We start from the raw sequence: 14,016 nt of genomic DNA on the forward strand, positions 1-14,016 counted from the left end.
CCTTCTTTGCACGCATTCTAGTTCAGCAATGTCCTTCTCATACACAGGTGCTCAAAACTGTACACAATATTCCATGTATGGTCTAACCGGTGATTTATAGAAATGCAGAGTTTGTTGCATGAAATCATCTTAGAGGTCCAATTTCAACCTTAAGGACAAAAATAATATCTTGATTTTGCCTCTTTGTATTCCGATAGTCATAACTTTATTATTTTTCCGTCCTCATAGTCATATAAGGGCTTGTTTTTAGCGAGACAAGTTCTTGTTTTTAATGGCAGCATTTAATGTACCATATAATGTACTGAAATAAAACTCTTTGTGGGGTGGAATGGAAAAATAATATCTTGATTTTGCCTCTTTGTATTCCGATAGTCATAACTTTATTATTTTTCCGTCCTCATAGTCATATAAGGGCTTGTTTTTAGCGAGACAAGTTCTTGTTTTTAATGGCAGCATTTAATGTACTGAAGAAAACTCTTTGTGGGGTGGAATGGAAAACACAAAAGCAATTTGTCCAATGCTTTTTGAGTAGTAAAAATTGCAAGTTTATTTTATTATTCAGGTTAATAGGATATCAATATGAATACACGTTTGCATGTATTTTCTACTGACGTGACGTGAATCTTTGGTGTAAAAGTGGCCGGTTAGCTCAGTTTGTTAGAGCGTGGTGCTAATAACGCCAAGGTCATGGGTTCGATCCCCGTACGGGCCATGGAAGCTCACTTTTGTTACATGTTTGTTACAGAGTTGAATAGTTGATAATATTGAAAAAAGGTCCATCAAATTCAACCTATAAACCTGCCGTGTTGATCCAGAGGAAGGCAAAAACTGTCTTGGAGTGCATTCCAATGTTGTCATTAGGGGAAAAATTCCTCCCTTACTCCAAATATGGCTATTAGAATAAATTCCTGGATCAAAGTTCCATCTCCAGAATCTGGTACAAATATGATCAAATTTTATATTTTTCAAAAAAACACTTTTCAATGTGGCAGAGAGTTCAATCGTCGAACTGCTCTTACAGTAAAGAATCCCCGTCTGTGATGAGGTCCTTTAATTACCTTGCTTTCCCGTCTTTGCACGCATTCTAGTTCAGCAATGTCCTTCTCATACACAGGTGCTTAAAACTGTACACAATATTCCATGTATGGTCTAACCGGTGATTTATAGAAATGCAGAGTTTGTTGCATGAAATCATCTTAGAGGTTCAATTTCAACCTTAAGGACAAAAATAATATCTTGATTTTGCCTCTTTGTATTCTGATAGTCATAACTTTATTATTTTTCCGTCCTCATAGTCATATAAGGGCTTGTTTTTAGCGAGACAAGTTCTTGTTTTTAATGGCAGCATTTAATGTACCATATAATGTACTGAAAGAAAACTCTTTGTGGGGTGGAATGGAAAAATAATATCTTGATTTTGCCTCTTTGTATTCCGATAGTCATAACTTTATTATTTTTCCGTCCTCATAGTCATATAAGGGCTTGTTTTTAGCGAGACAAGTTGTCATTAGGGGAAAAATTCCTCCCTTACTCCAAATATGGCTATTAGAATAAATTCCTGGATCAAAGTTCCATCTCCAGAATCTGGTACAAATATGATGAAATTTTATATTTTTCAAAAAAACACTTTTCAATGTGGCAGAGAGTTCAATCGTCGAACTGCTCTTACAGTAAAGAATCCCCGTCTGTGATGAGGTCCTTTAATTACCTTGCTTTCCCTTCTTTGCACGCATTCTAGTTCAGCAATGTCCTTCTCATACACAGGTGCTTAAAACTGTACACAATATTCCATGTATGGTGTAACCGGTGATTTATAGAAATGCAGAGTTTGTTGCATGAAATCATCTTAGAGGTTCAATTTCAACCTTAAGGACAAAAATAATATCTTGATTTTGCCTCTTTGTATTCCAATAGTCATAACTTTATTATTTTTCCGTCCTCATAGTCATATAAGGGCTTGTTTTTAGCGAGACAAGTTCTTGTTTTTAATGGCAGCATTTAATGTACCATATAATGTACTGAAAGAAAACTCTTTGTGGGGTGGAATGGAAAACACAAAAGCAATTTGTCCAATGCTTTTTGAGTAGTAAAAATTGCAAGTTTATTTTATTATTCAGGTTAATAGGATATCAATATGAATACACGTTTGCATGTATTTTCTACTGACGTGACGTGAATCTGTGGTGTAAAAGTGGCTGGTTAGCTCAGTTGGTTAGAGTGTGGTGCTAATAACGCCAAGGTCACGGGTTTGATCCCCGTACGGGCCATGGAAGCTCACTTTTGTTACATGCTTGTTACAGAGTTGAATAGTTGATAATATTGAAAAAAGGTCCATCAAATTCAACCTATAAACCTGCCGTGTTGATCCAGAGGAAGGCAAAAACTGTCTTGGAGTGCATTCCAATTTTCTCATTAGGGGAAAAATTCCTCCCTTACTCCAAATATGGCTATTAGAATAAATTCCTGGATCAAAGTTCCATCTCCAGAATCTGGTACAAATATGATGAAATTTTATATTTTTCAAAAAAACACTTTTCAATGTGGCAGAGAGTTCAATCGTCGAACTGCTCTTACAGTAAAGAATCCCCGTCTGTGATGAGGTCCTTTAATTACCTTGCTTTCCCTTCTTTGCACGCATTCTAGTTCAGCAATGTCCTTCTCATACACAGGTGCTTAAAACTGTACACAATATTCCATGTATGGTCTAACCGGTGATTTATAGAAATGCAGAGTTTGTTGCATGAAATCATCTTAGAGGTTCAATTTCAACCTTAAGGACAAAAATAATATCTTGATTTTGCCTCTTTGTATTCTGATAGTCATAACTTTATTATTTTTCCGTCCTCATAGTCATATAAGGGCTTGTTTTTAGCGAGACAAGTTCTTGTTTTTAATGGCAGCAATTAATGTACCATATAATGTACTGAAAGAAAACTCTTTGTGGGGTGGAATGGAAAAATAATATCTTGATTTTGCCTCTTTGTATTCCGATAGTCATAACTTTATTATTTTTCCGTCCTCATAGTCATATAAGGGCTTGTTTTTAGCGAGACAAGTTCTTGTTTTTAATGTCAGCATTTAATGTACCATATAATGTACTGAAAGAAAACTCTCTGTGGGGTGGAATGGAAAACACAAAAGCAATTTGTCCAATGCTTTTTGAGTAGTAAAAATTGCAAGTTTATTTTATTATTCAGGTTAATAGGATATCAATATGAATACACGTTTGCATGTATTTTCTACTGACGTGACGTGAATCTTTGGTGTAAAAGTGGCCGGTTAGCTCAGTTGGTTAGAGCGTGGTGCTAATAACGCCAAGGTCACGGGTTCGATCCCCGTACGGGCCATGGAAGCTCACTTTTGTTACATGCTTGTTACAGAGTTGAATAGTTGATAATATTGAAAAAAGGTCCATCAAATTCAACCTATAAACCTGCCGTGTTGATCCAGAGGAAGGCAAAAACTTTCTTGGAGTGCATTCCAATATTGTCATTAGGGGAAAAATTCCTCCCTTACTCCAAATATGGCTATTAGAATAAATTCCTGGATCAAAGTTCCATCTCCAGAATCTGGTACAAATATGATGAAATTTTATATTTTTCAAAAAAACACTTTTCAATGTGGCAGAGAGTTCAATCGTCGAACTGCTCTTACAGTAAAGAATCCCCGTCTGTGATGAGGTCCTTTAATTACCTTGCTTTCCCTTCTTTGCACGCATTCTAGTTCAGCAATGTCCTTCTCATACACAGGTGCTTAAAACTGTACACAATATTCCATGTATGATACAACCTATAAATTGGAGTCTAGCACAAAAACATTGAGTAAAACAATGAAAGTTTAATGGATCAATTAAAATGAACAGACATGAATGACAACATAGAGATGATTACCACATGAAAAAAAGGGGACAACCAGAAATAAATAAATAAGTAGAAAGCGGCACGGTGTACATAGGCTAAGGCACAGCTATGATACTATGTATTGATAATGATCAATGTACAAACAGCCAAATATCGAACACTAAAAAACCGCTGGGTAATGTATACAGTAGTGAGGAGTATGCTGAGAAATGTCTCAATGTAAGTAGCTGGGACAAAAACCCAGAAGTAATGCAATTACGAGACTACAGCTCCATACAATGTCATAATACAACAATAGATGCATATCTCTTACCCATAATGGCGTGACTGGTGTCCTCCCCGACGCGCGTTTCGGCCCGGAAGCCTTCGTCTGGGGGTGGTGTCATGATGTGACCTACGGCCTTATAACTAACCCCCCACCAATCCCCAAAGGGGAAAGCCATCCAATTACCGAGCGACTGTGCACTCAATCTCACGGTCCGGCACAAGAGCATCCGGGTCACAGACCCGGAAGCCGACAGCATGGAATCCACGTGTCAGGCGTCCGGGTCAGGAACAGGAGGCCCAGGGCCGAAAACCGGAGCGCGAAATCGCGCATGCGCACAGTAGGGCTAGTTGTAAGCCAGAAGATACTGGCACCAACATGAAGCGCACACTAGGGGCGCACATTGAGGACCGAACCCGAGATTTAAGGCATAAGACCCACAGATGATAATTAAATAAGAATAGCTGTCCCTATCCTTTCCCTAACTAATAGAATCCAAGAGGGAAAGGGCATGAAAGAATTCATCCACCTGTACCGAAAGATGATATTAAGGAGTCAAAAGATATATATATATATATATGAACAAATAAATAAATACTAAAAGAAAAGAGAGAATATGCATGAGTGTAAAGATAATGCATAATGCAATTAAATACTATATAGGATGGCTAAACAGCCATGATATTGAGTGTTACGCATCACTACTGCATGCATAACCCATGCCAAAGACCAAATTACACACGCTACGGTGCCAAATGCATCCCAGCGTCCGCTGCCAGATGGCACATATTTTATATGAATATATCAATGTGCCCATAATGCAGCATACTATAATGACCGTGTAGTAGAGATATACACGTATTATTGATAAACAATTATGCAAAGTGTATTTATCTATATGTTAAAAATGTACAATCAAATACATAAGTAAAATGAATATAAAACATGTGAAAAAAGCCGCATCGATATCAGTATTAAGCCAATATATATATATATAAATCACCTTAGTGCTGATACATATACGTGTATATGTGTTACATAGCTTGCCATATCATGGCTAGTAATTGATGACAGCAATTATAAACGGACTGCAAAAGCAGCCCGTATATTGTAATAAACTAATGAATGTGAGGCATGTGCATGGTAACTACATACCACGACAGATGGGGGGAGATGCGTAAGTGTTTGTCCAAACACTGGTCTGTCCTACAAACGGACGGCATCCTATCAGAAATTTTGCCCCCGAGACCTGCAGTAGCATCAAGGAGAGCAAGAAATCTCCGGGACACACTAGTTCACAGTCACCATCAACCACAATTGCCCAAACCAATTTTTGGGGCATCAAAACCACGATGGGGTTGTCGCCCATGTGGTCGATGCATAGCGTGTCCAAACATTGTTAGTGGAGATGATTTTGTGGACTCTTTGGGTGATAAAACGTATAAGATCACCTGGCCTATCAACTGCAACACAAAGGGAGTAATTTATTATGCATGCTGCCCCTGTCCAAAAATTTATATAGGCCTCACAACAAGAGAACTCAAATTAAGAACGAGGGAACATGTCAATAGCATTGAGGCAGCCAGGGGGACGTCTCCTGACAATATTGACCTTCTGAAAACTTTGCCACGACATTTCTTCCTGTATCACAACTGTGCATCCAAGGACCTGAAAATCAAAGGCATTGACCATGTGGAGCTTAATTTGAGAGGTGGTTCGTTAATGCAAAAACTATTGCGAGTAGAATCCAAGTGGATTTGGAAACTCAAAATATTACAACCAAAGGGTTTGAATGAAACCCTTGGGTTTGCAGCTTTCCTATAGGGGTGTGGGGATCTCTCATGGTGTCGTTTTGTTTTTAACTAATGTGTTATGTGTATATTAATAGCCATTTTTTAACATATGACTGCTTTTAGTTGTCCTAGATTACCATTTGTATATGGTGCACGTGCTGCGATATGACATTCTACTGACCTTCTGCGCCTTTGACGACTTCTCTTCCTCCTCCATCCAATGGGTGTGTAACAGGCCGATGTATGCTCTGTGGACGACGCATCCTGGCAGCATGGATGTTCATTCTGGCCCAACACTTGGAATATACCCACTCTGCATCTGTTCCAGCCTGTACGCTTTTTTATTTTACTTAGTTTCACATTTTTGGGTTTGAGTAGATAACATTATGCTGTTTCCCCCTACGTGGGTATACACTATACAGTTGTTATTGTGATCTTCTTCCTATTACACCACCACGGGTGTGGTTTGACTGTTGGTTGTCAATGTTTCATGTCTGATAGACATTCTATGATATATTCACCTCACCAACTTTATTAATTGGTATTTTAATATGTTCTACATTTTCTGTTATATTTAGTGATGTTAATCCATCAAGTGCTAGTTTTTGTATGTATGTAATAATCTGTGATAGATAAAACTTGCACTAATTATATCACCTACGTCTGTTGTATTGATGGCAACCTCATTTTTGATGATGTTTTGGACATCTATTGAATATTATATATTTCACTTTTTTTGTCACATTTTGTCATGTTTTTTATTAAAGCATTGGTCACGGCACAGTATTACTATTGTTTTATATTCATGGGTACTTATCACTCATTATTATTGGTCCTGATATTTTTATCGCATCACTCACTAATATGTACTTATATTTCACTTTTAATATTTCACACCCATATCTGTTTTATTTTAGCTACCTAGTCTGGTATGTCACTTGTTCAGTGTTTAGTGATCATGGTCTTAGTTTGTATATCCCCTGGTCGTTGTTTGTTTTTCGCACGCGCACATGCCTCACATTCATTAGTTTATTACAATATACGGGCTGCTTTTGCAGTCCGTTTATAATTGCTGTCATCAATTACTAGCCATGATATGGCAAGCTATGTAACACATATACACGTATATGTATCAGCACTAAGGTGATTTATATATATATATATTGGCTTAATACTGATATCGATGCGGCTTTTTTCACATGTTTTATATTCATTTTACTTATGTATTTGATTGTACATTTTTAACATATAGATAAATACACTTTGCATAATTGTTTATCAATAATACGTGTATATCTCTACTACACGGTCATTATAGTATGCTGCATTATGGGCACATTGATATATTCATATAAAATATGTGCCATCTGGCAGCGGACGCTGGGATGCATTTGGCACCGTAGCGTGTGTAATTTGGTCTTTGGCATGGGTTATGCATGCAGTAGTGATGCGTAACACTCAATATCATGGCTTTTTAGCCATCCTATATAGTATTTAATTGCATTATGCATTATCTTTACACTCATGCATATTCTCTCTTTTCTTTTAGTATTTATTTATTTGTTCATATATATATATATATATCTTTTGACTCCTTAATATCATCTTTCGGTACAGGTGGATGAATTCTTTCATGCCCTTTCCCTCTTGGATTCTATTAGTTAGGGAAAGGATAGGGACAGCTATTCTTATTTAATTATCATCTGTGGGTCTTATGCCTTAAATCTCGGGTTCGGTCCTCAATGTGCGCCCCTAGTGTGTGCTTCATGTTGGTGCCAGTATCTTCTGGCTTACAACTAGCCCTACTGTGCGCATGCGCGATTTCGCGCTCCGGTTTTCGGCCCTGGGCCTCCTGTTCCTGACCCGGACGCCTGACACGTGGATTCCATGCTGTCGGCTTCCGGGTCTGTGACCCGGATGCTCTTGTGCCGGACCGTGAGATTGAGTGCACAGTCGCTCGGTAATTGGATGGCTTTCCCCTTTGGGGATTGGTGGGGGGTTAGTTATAAGGCCGTAGGTCACATCATGACACCACCCCCAGACGAAGGCTTCCGGGCCGAAACGCGCGTCGGGGAGGACACCAGTCACGCCATTATGGGTAAGAGATATGCATCTATTGTTGTATTATGACATTGTATGGAGCTGTAGTCTCGTAATTGCATTACTTCTGGGTTTTTGTCCCAGCTACTTACATTGAGACATTTCTCAGCATACTCCTCACTACTGTATACATTACCCAGCGGTTTTTTAGTGTTCGATATTTGGCTGTTTGTACATTGATCATTATCAATACATAGTATCATAGCTGTGCCTTAGCCTATGTACACCGTGCCGCTTTCTACTTATTTATTTATTTCTGGTTGTCCCCTTTTTTTCATGTGGTAATCATCTCTATGTTGTCATTCATGTCTGTTCATTTTAATTGATCCATTAAACTTTCATTGTTTTACTCAATGTTTTTGTGCTAGACTCCAATTTATAGGTTGTATTGTTCATTCAGCGGGTGCACGTTATTACCATGTCCTTCCACGGGCCTGTGGCCCGGCTCCCTGGAGAGTCCACACATTCATTATTTAAAGGGTATACTCCACGTATCTTCTAGGGAGCCCTTTGGTGTCCTCCATTTAGGTATAATATTCCATGTATGGTCTAACCGGTGATTTATAGAAATGCAGAGTTTGTTGCATGAAATCATCTTAGAGGTTCAATTTCAACCTTAAGGACAAAAATAATATCTTGATTTTGCCTCTTTGTATTCCGATAGTCATAACTTTATTATTTTTCCGTCCTCATAGTCATATAAGGGCTTGTTTTTAGCGAGAAAAGTTCTTGTTTTTAATGGCAGCATTTAATGTACCATATAATGTACTGAAAGAAAACTCTTTGTGGGGTGGAATGGAAAAATAATATCTTAATTTTGCCTCTTTGTATTCCGATAGTCATAACTTTATTATTTTTCCGTCCTCATAGTCATACAAGGGCTTGTTTTTAGCGAGACAAGTTCTTGTTTTTAATGGCAGCATTTAATGTACCATATAATGTACTGAAGAAAACTCTTTGTGGGGTGGAATGGAAAACACAAAAGCAATTTGTCCAATGCTTTTTGAGTAGTAAAAATTGCAAGTTTATTTTATTATTCAGGTTAATAGGATATCAATATGAATACACGTTTGCATGTATTTTCTACTGACGTGACGTGAATCTTTGGTGTAAAAGTGGCCTGTTAGCTCAGTTGGTTAGAGCGTGGTGCTAATAACGCCAAGGTCACGGGTTCGATCCCCATATGGGCAATGTAAGCTCACTTTTGTTACAGAGTTGAATAGTTGATAATATTGAAAAAAGGTCCATCAAATTCAACCTATAAACCTGCCGTGTTGATCCAGAGGAAGGCAAAAACTGTCTTGGAGTGCATTCCAATGTTGTCATTAGGGGGAAAATTCCTCCCTTACTCCAAATATGGCTATTAGAATAAATTCCTGGATCAAAGTTCCATCTCCAGAATCTGGTACAAATATGATGAAATTTTATATTTTTCAAAAAAACACTTTTCAATGTGGCAGAGAGTTCAATCGTCGAACTGCTCTTACAGTAAAGAATCCCCGTCTGTGATGAGGTCCTTTAATTACCTTGCTTTCCCTTCTTTGCACGCATTCTAGTTCAGCAATGTCCTTCTCATACACAGGTGCTTAAAACTGTACACAATATTCCATGTATGGTCTAACCGGTGATTTATAGAAATTCAGAGTTTGTTGCATGAAATCATCTTAGAGGTCCAATTTCAACCTTAAGGACAAAAATAATATCTTGATTTTGCCTCTTTGTATTCCGATAGTCATAACTTTATTATTTTTCCGTCCTCATAGTCATATAAGGGCTTGTTTTTAGCGAGACAAGTTCTTGTTTTTAATGGCAGCATTTAATGTACCATATAATGTACTGAAAGAAAACTCTTTGTGGGGTGGAATGGAAAAATAATATCTTGATTTTGCCTCTTTGTATTCCGATAGTCATAACTTTATTATTTTTCCGTCCTCATAGTCATATAAGGGCTTGTTTTTAGCGAGACAAGTTCTTGTTTTTAATGGCAGCATTTAATGTACCATATAATGTACTGAAGAAAACTCTTTGTGGGGTGGAATGGAAAACACAAAAGCAATTTGTCCAATGCTTTTTGAGTAGTAAAAATTGCAAGTTTATTTTATTATTCAGGTTAATAGGATATTAATATGAATACACGTTTGCATGTATTTTCTACTGACGTGACGTGAATCTTTTGTGTAAAAGTGGCTGGTTAGCTCAGTTGGTTAGAGCGTGGTGCTAATAACGCCAAGGTCACGGGTTTGATACCGGTACGGGCCATGGAAGCTCACTTTTGTTACAGAGTTGAATAGTTGATAATATTGAAAAAAGGTCCATCAAATTCAACCTATAAACCTGCCGTGTTGATCCAGAGGAAGGCAAAAACTGTCTTGGAGTGCATTCCAATGTTGTCATTAGGGGAAAAATTCCTCCCTTACTCCAAATATGGCTATTAGAATAAATTCCTGGATCAAAGTTCCATCTCCAGAATCTAGTACAAATATGATGAAATTTTATATTTTTCAAAAAAACACTTTTCAATGTGGCAGAGAGTTCAATCGTCGAACTGCTCTTACAGTAAAGAATCCCCGTCTGTGATGAGGTCCTTTAATTACCTTGCTTTCCCTTCTTTGCACGCATTCTAGTTCAGCAATGTCCTTCTCATACACAGGTGCTTAAAACTGTACACAATATTCCATGTATGGTCTAACCGGTGATTTATAGAAATGCAGAGTTTGTTGCATGAAATCATCTTAGAGGTTCAATTTCAACCTTAAGGACAAAAATAATATCTTGATTTTGCCTCTTTGTATTCCGATAGTCATAACTTTATTATTTTTCCGTCCTCATAGTCATATAAGGGCTTGTTTTTAGCGAGACAAGTTCTTGTTTTTAATGGCAGCATTTAATGTACCATATAATGTACTGAAAGAAAACTCTTTGTGGGGTGGAATGGAAAAATAATATCTTGATTTTGCCTCTTTGTATTCCGATAGTCATAACTTTATTATTTTTCCGTCCTCATAGTCATATAAGGGCTTGTTTTTAGCGAGACAAGTTCTTGTTTTTAATGGCAGCATTTAATGTACCATATAATGTACTGAAGAAAACTCTTTGTGGGGTGGAATGGAAAACACAAAAGCAATTTGTCCAATGCTTTTTGAGTAGTAAAAATTGCAAGTTTATTTTATTATTCAGGTTAATAGGATATCAATATGAATACACGTTTGCATGTATTTTCTACTGACGTGACGTGAATCTTTTGTGTAAAAGTGGCTGGTTAGCTCAGTTGGTTAGAGCGTGGTGCTAATAACGCCAAGGTCACGGGTTCGATCCCCGTACGGGCCATGGAAGCTCACTTTTGTTACAGAGTTGAATAGTTGATAATATTGAAAAAAGGTCCATCAAATTCAACCTATAAACCTGCCGTGTTGATCCAGAGGAAGGCAAAAACTGTCTTGGAGTGCATTCCAATGTTGTCATTAGGGGAAAAATTCCTCCCTTACTCCAAATATGGCTATTAGAATAAATTCCTGGATCAAAGTTCCATCTCCAGAATCTAGTACAAATATGATGACATTTTATATTTTTCAAAAAAACACTTTTCAATGTGGCAGAGAGTTCAATCGTCGAACTGCTCTTACAGTAAAGAATCCCCGTCTGTGATGAGGTCCTTTAATTACCTTGCTTTCCCTTCTTTGCACGCATTCTAGTTCAGCAATGTCCTTCTCATACACAGGTGCTCAAAACTGTACACAATATTCCATGTATGGTCTAACCGGTGATTTATAGAAATGCAGAGTTTGTTGCATGAAATCATCTTAGAGGTCCAATTTCAACCTTAAGGACAAAAATAATATCTTGATTTTGCCTCTTTGTATTCCGATAGTAATAACTTTATTATTTTTCCGTCCTCATAGTCATATAAGGGCTTGTTTTTAGCGAGACAAGTTCTTGTTTTTAATGGCAGCATTTAATGTACCATATAATGTACTGAAGAAAACTCTTTGTGGGGTGGAATGGAAAACACAAAAGCAATTTGTCCAATGCTTTTTGAGTAGTAAAAATTGCAAGTTTATTTTATTATTCAGGTTAATAGGATATTAATATGAATACACGTTTGCATGTATTTTCTACTGACGTGACGTGAATCTTTTGTGTAAAAGTGGCTGGTTAGCTCAGTTGGTTAGAGCGTGGTGCTAATAACGCCAAGGTCACGGGTTTGATCCCCGTACGGGCCATGGAAGCTCACTTTTGTTACAGAGTTGAATAGTTGATAATATTGAAAAAAGGTCCATCAAATTCAAGCTATAAACCTGCCGTGTTGATCCAGAGGAAGGCAAAAACTGTCTTGGAGTGCATTCCAATGTTGTCATTAGGGGAAAAATTCCTCCCTTACTCCAAATATGGCTATTAGAATAAATTCCTGGATCAAAGTTCCATCTCCAGAATCTAGTACAAATATGATGAAATTTTATATTTTTCAAAAAAACACTTTTCAATGTGGCAGAGAGTTCAATCGTCGAACTGCTCTTACAGTAAAGAATCCCCGTCTGTGATGAGGTCCTTTAATTACCTTGCTTTCCCTTCTTTGCACGCATTCTAGTTCAGCAATGTCCTTCTCATACACAGGTGCTTAAAACTGTACACAATATTCCATGTATGGTCTAACCGGTGATTTATAGAAATGCAGAGTTTGTTGCATGAAATCATCTTAGAGGTTCAATTTCAACCTTAAGGACAAAAATAATATCTTGATTTTGCCTCTTTGTATTCCGATAGTCATAACTTTATTATTTTTCCGTCCTCATAGTCATATAAGGGCTTGTTTTTAGCGAGACAAGTTCTTGTTTTTAATGGCAGCATTTAATGTACCATATAATGTACTGAAAGAAAACTCTTTGTGGGGTGGAATGGAAAAATAATATCTTGATTTTGCCTCTTTGTATTCCGATAGTCATAACTTTATTATTTTTCCGTCCTCATAGTCATATAAGGGCTTGTTTTTAGCGAGACAAGTTCTTGTTTTTAATGGCAGCATTTAATGTACCATATAATGTACTGAAGAAAACTCTTTGTGGGGTGGAATGGAAAACACAAAAGCAATTTGTCCAATGCTTTTTGAGTAGTAAAAATTGCAAGTTTATTTTATTATTCAGGTTAATAGGATATCAATATGAATACACGTTTGCATGTATTTTCTACTGACGTGACGTGAATCTTTTGTGTAAAAGTGGCTGGTTAGCTCAGTTGGTTAGAGCGTGGTGCTAATAACGCCAAGGTCACGGGTTCGATCCCCGTACGGGCCATGGAAGCTCACTTTTGTTACAGAGTTGAATAGTTGATAATATTGAAAAAAGGTCCATCAAATTCAACCTATAAACCTGCCGTGTTGATCCAGAGGAAGGCAAAAACTGTCTTGGAGTGCATTCCAATGTTGTCATTAGGGGAAAAATTCCTCCCTTACTCCAAATATGGCTATTAGAATAAATTCCTGGATCAAAGTTCCATCTCCAGAATCTAGTACAAATATGATGACATTTTATATTTTTCAAAAAAACACTTTTCAATGTGGCAGAGAGTTCAATCGTCGAACTGCTCTTACAGTAAAGAATCCCCGTCTGTGATGAGGTCCTTTAATTACCTTGCTTTCCCTTCTTTGCACGCATTCTAGTTCAGCAATGTCCTTCTCATACACAGGTGCTCAAAACTGTACACAATATTCCATGTATGGTCTAACCGGTGATTTATAGAAATGCAGAGTTTGTTGCATGAAATCATCTTAGAGGTCCAATTTCAACCTTAAGGACAAAAATAATATCTTGATTTTGCCTCTTTGTATTCCGATAGTAATAACTTTATTATTTTTCCGTCCTCATAGTCATATAAGGGCTTGTTTTTAGCGAGACAAGTTCTTGTTTTTAATGGCAGGATTTAATGTACCATATAATGTACTGAAAGAAAACTCTTTGTGGGGTGGAATGGAAAACACAAAAGCAATTTGTCCAATGCTTTTTGA

General features: G+C 37.3%; 3 non-coding genes across 3 annotated transcripts; all 3 read left to right on the forward strand.

The window, feature by feature from the left end:
• The first annotated feature begins 3,273 nt into the window (after positions 1–3,273).
• Positions 3,274–3,347, forward strand: TRNAI-AAU (transfer RNA isoleucine (anticodon AAU)). The gene has a single exon. It is a non-coding gene; the product is annotated as a tRNA-Ile (tRNA).
• A 7,924-nt stretch (positions 3,348–11,271) lies between these two features.
• TRNAI-AAU (transfer RNA isoleucine (anticodon AAU)) lies at positions 11,272–11,345 on the forward strand. Its single transcript has one exon. It is a non-coding gene; the product is annotated as a tRNA-Ile (tRNA).
• A 1,887-nt stretch (positions 11,346–13,232) lies between these two features.
• Positions 13,233–13,306, forward strand: TRNAI-AAU (transfer RNA isoleucine (anticodon AAU)). The gene has a single exon. It is a non-coding gene; the product is annotated as a tRNA-Ile (tRNA).
• The last annotated feature ends 710 nt before the right edge of the window (positions 13,307–14,016 follow it).

Source organism: Rhinoderma darwinii, chromosome 3 (assembly GCF_050947455.1).
Source record: "Rhinoderma darwinii isolate aRhiDar2 chromosome 3, aRhiDar2.hap1, whole genome shotgun sequence".
In the NCBI taxonomy this organism is placed as follows: Eukaryota; Metazoa; Chordata; class Amphibia; order Anura; family Rhinodermatidae; genus Rhinoderma; species Rhinoderma darwinii.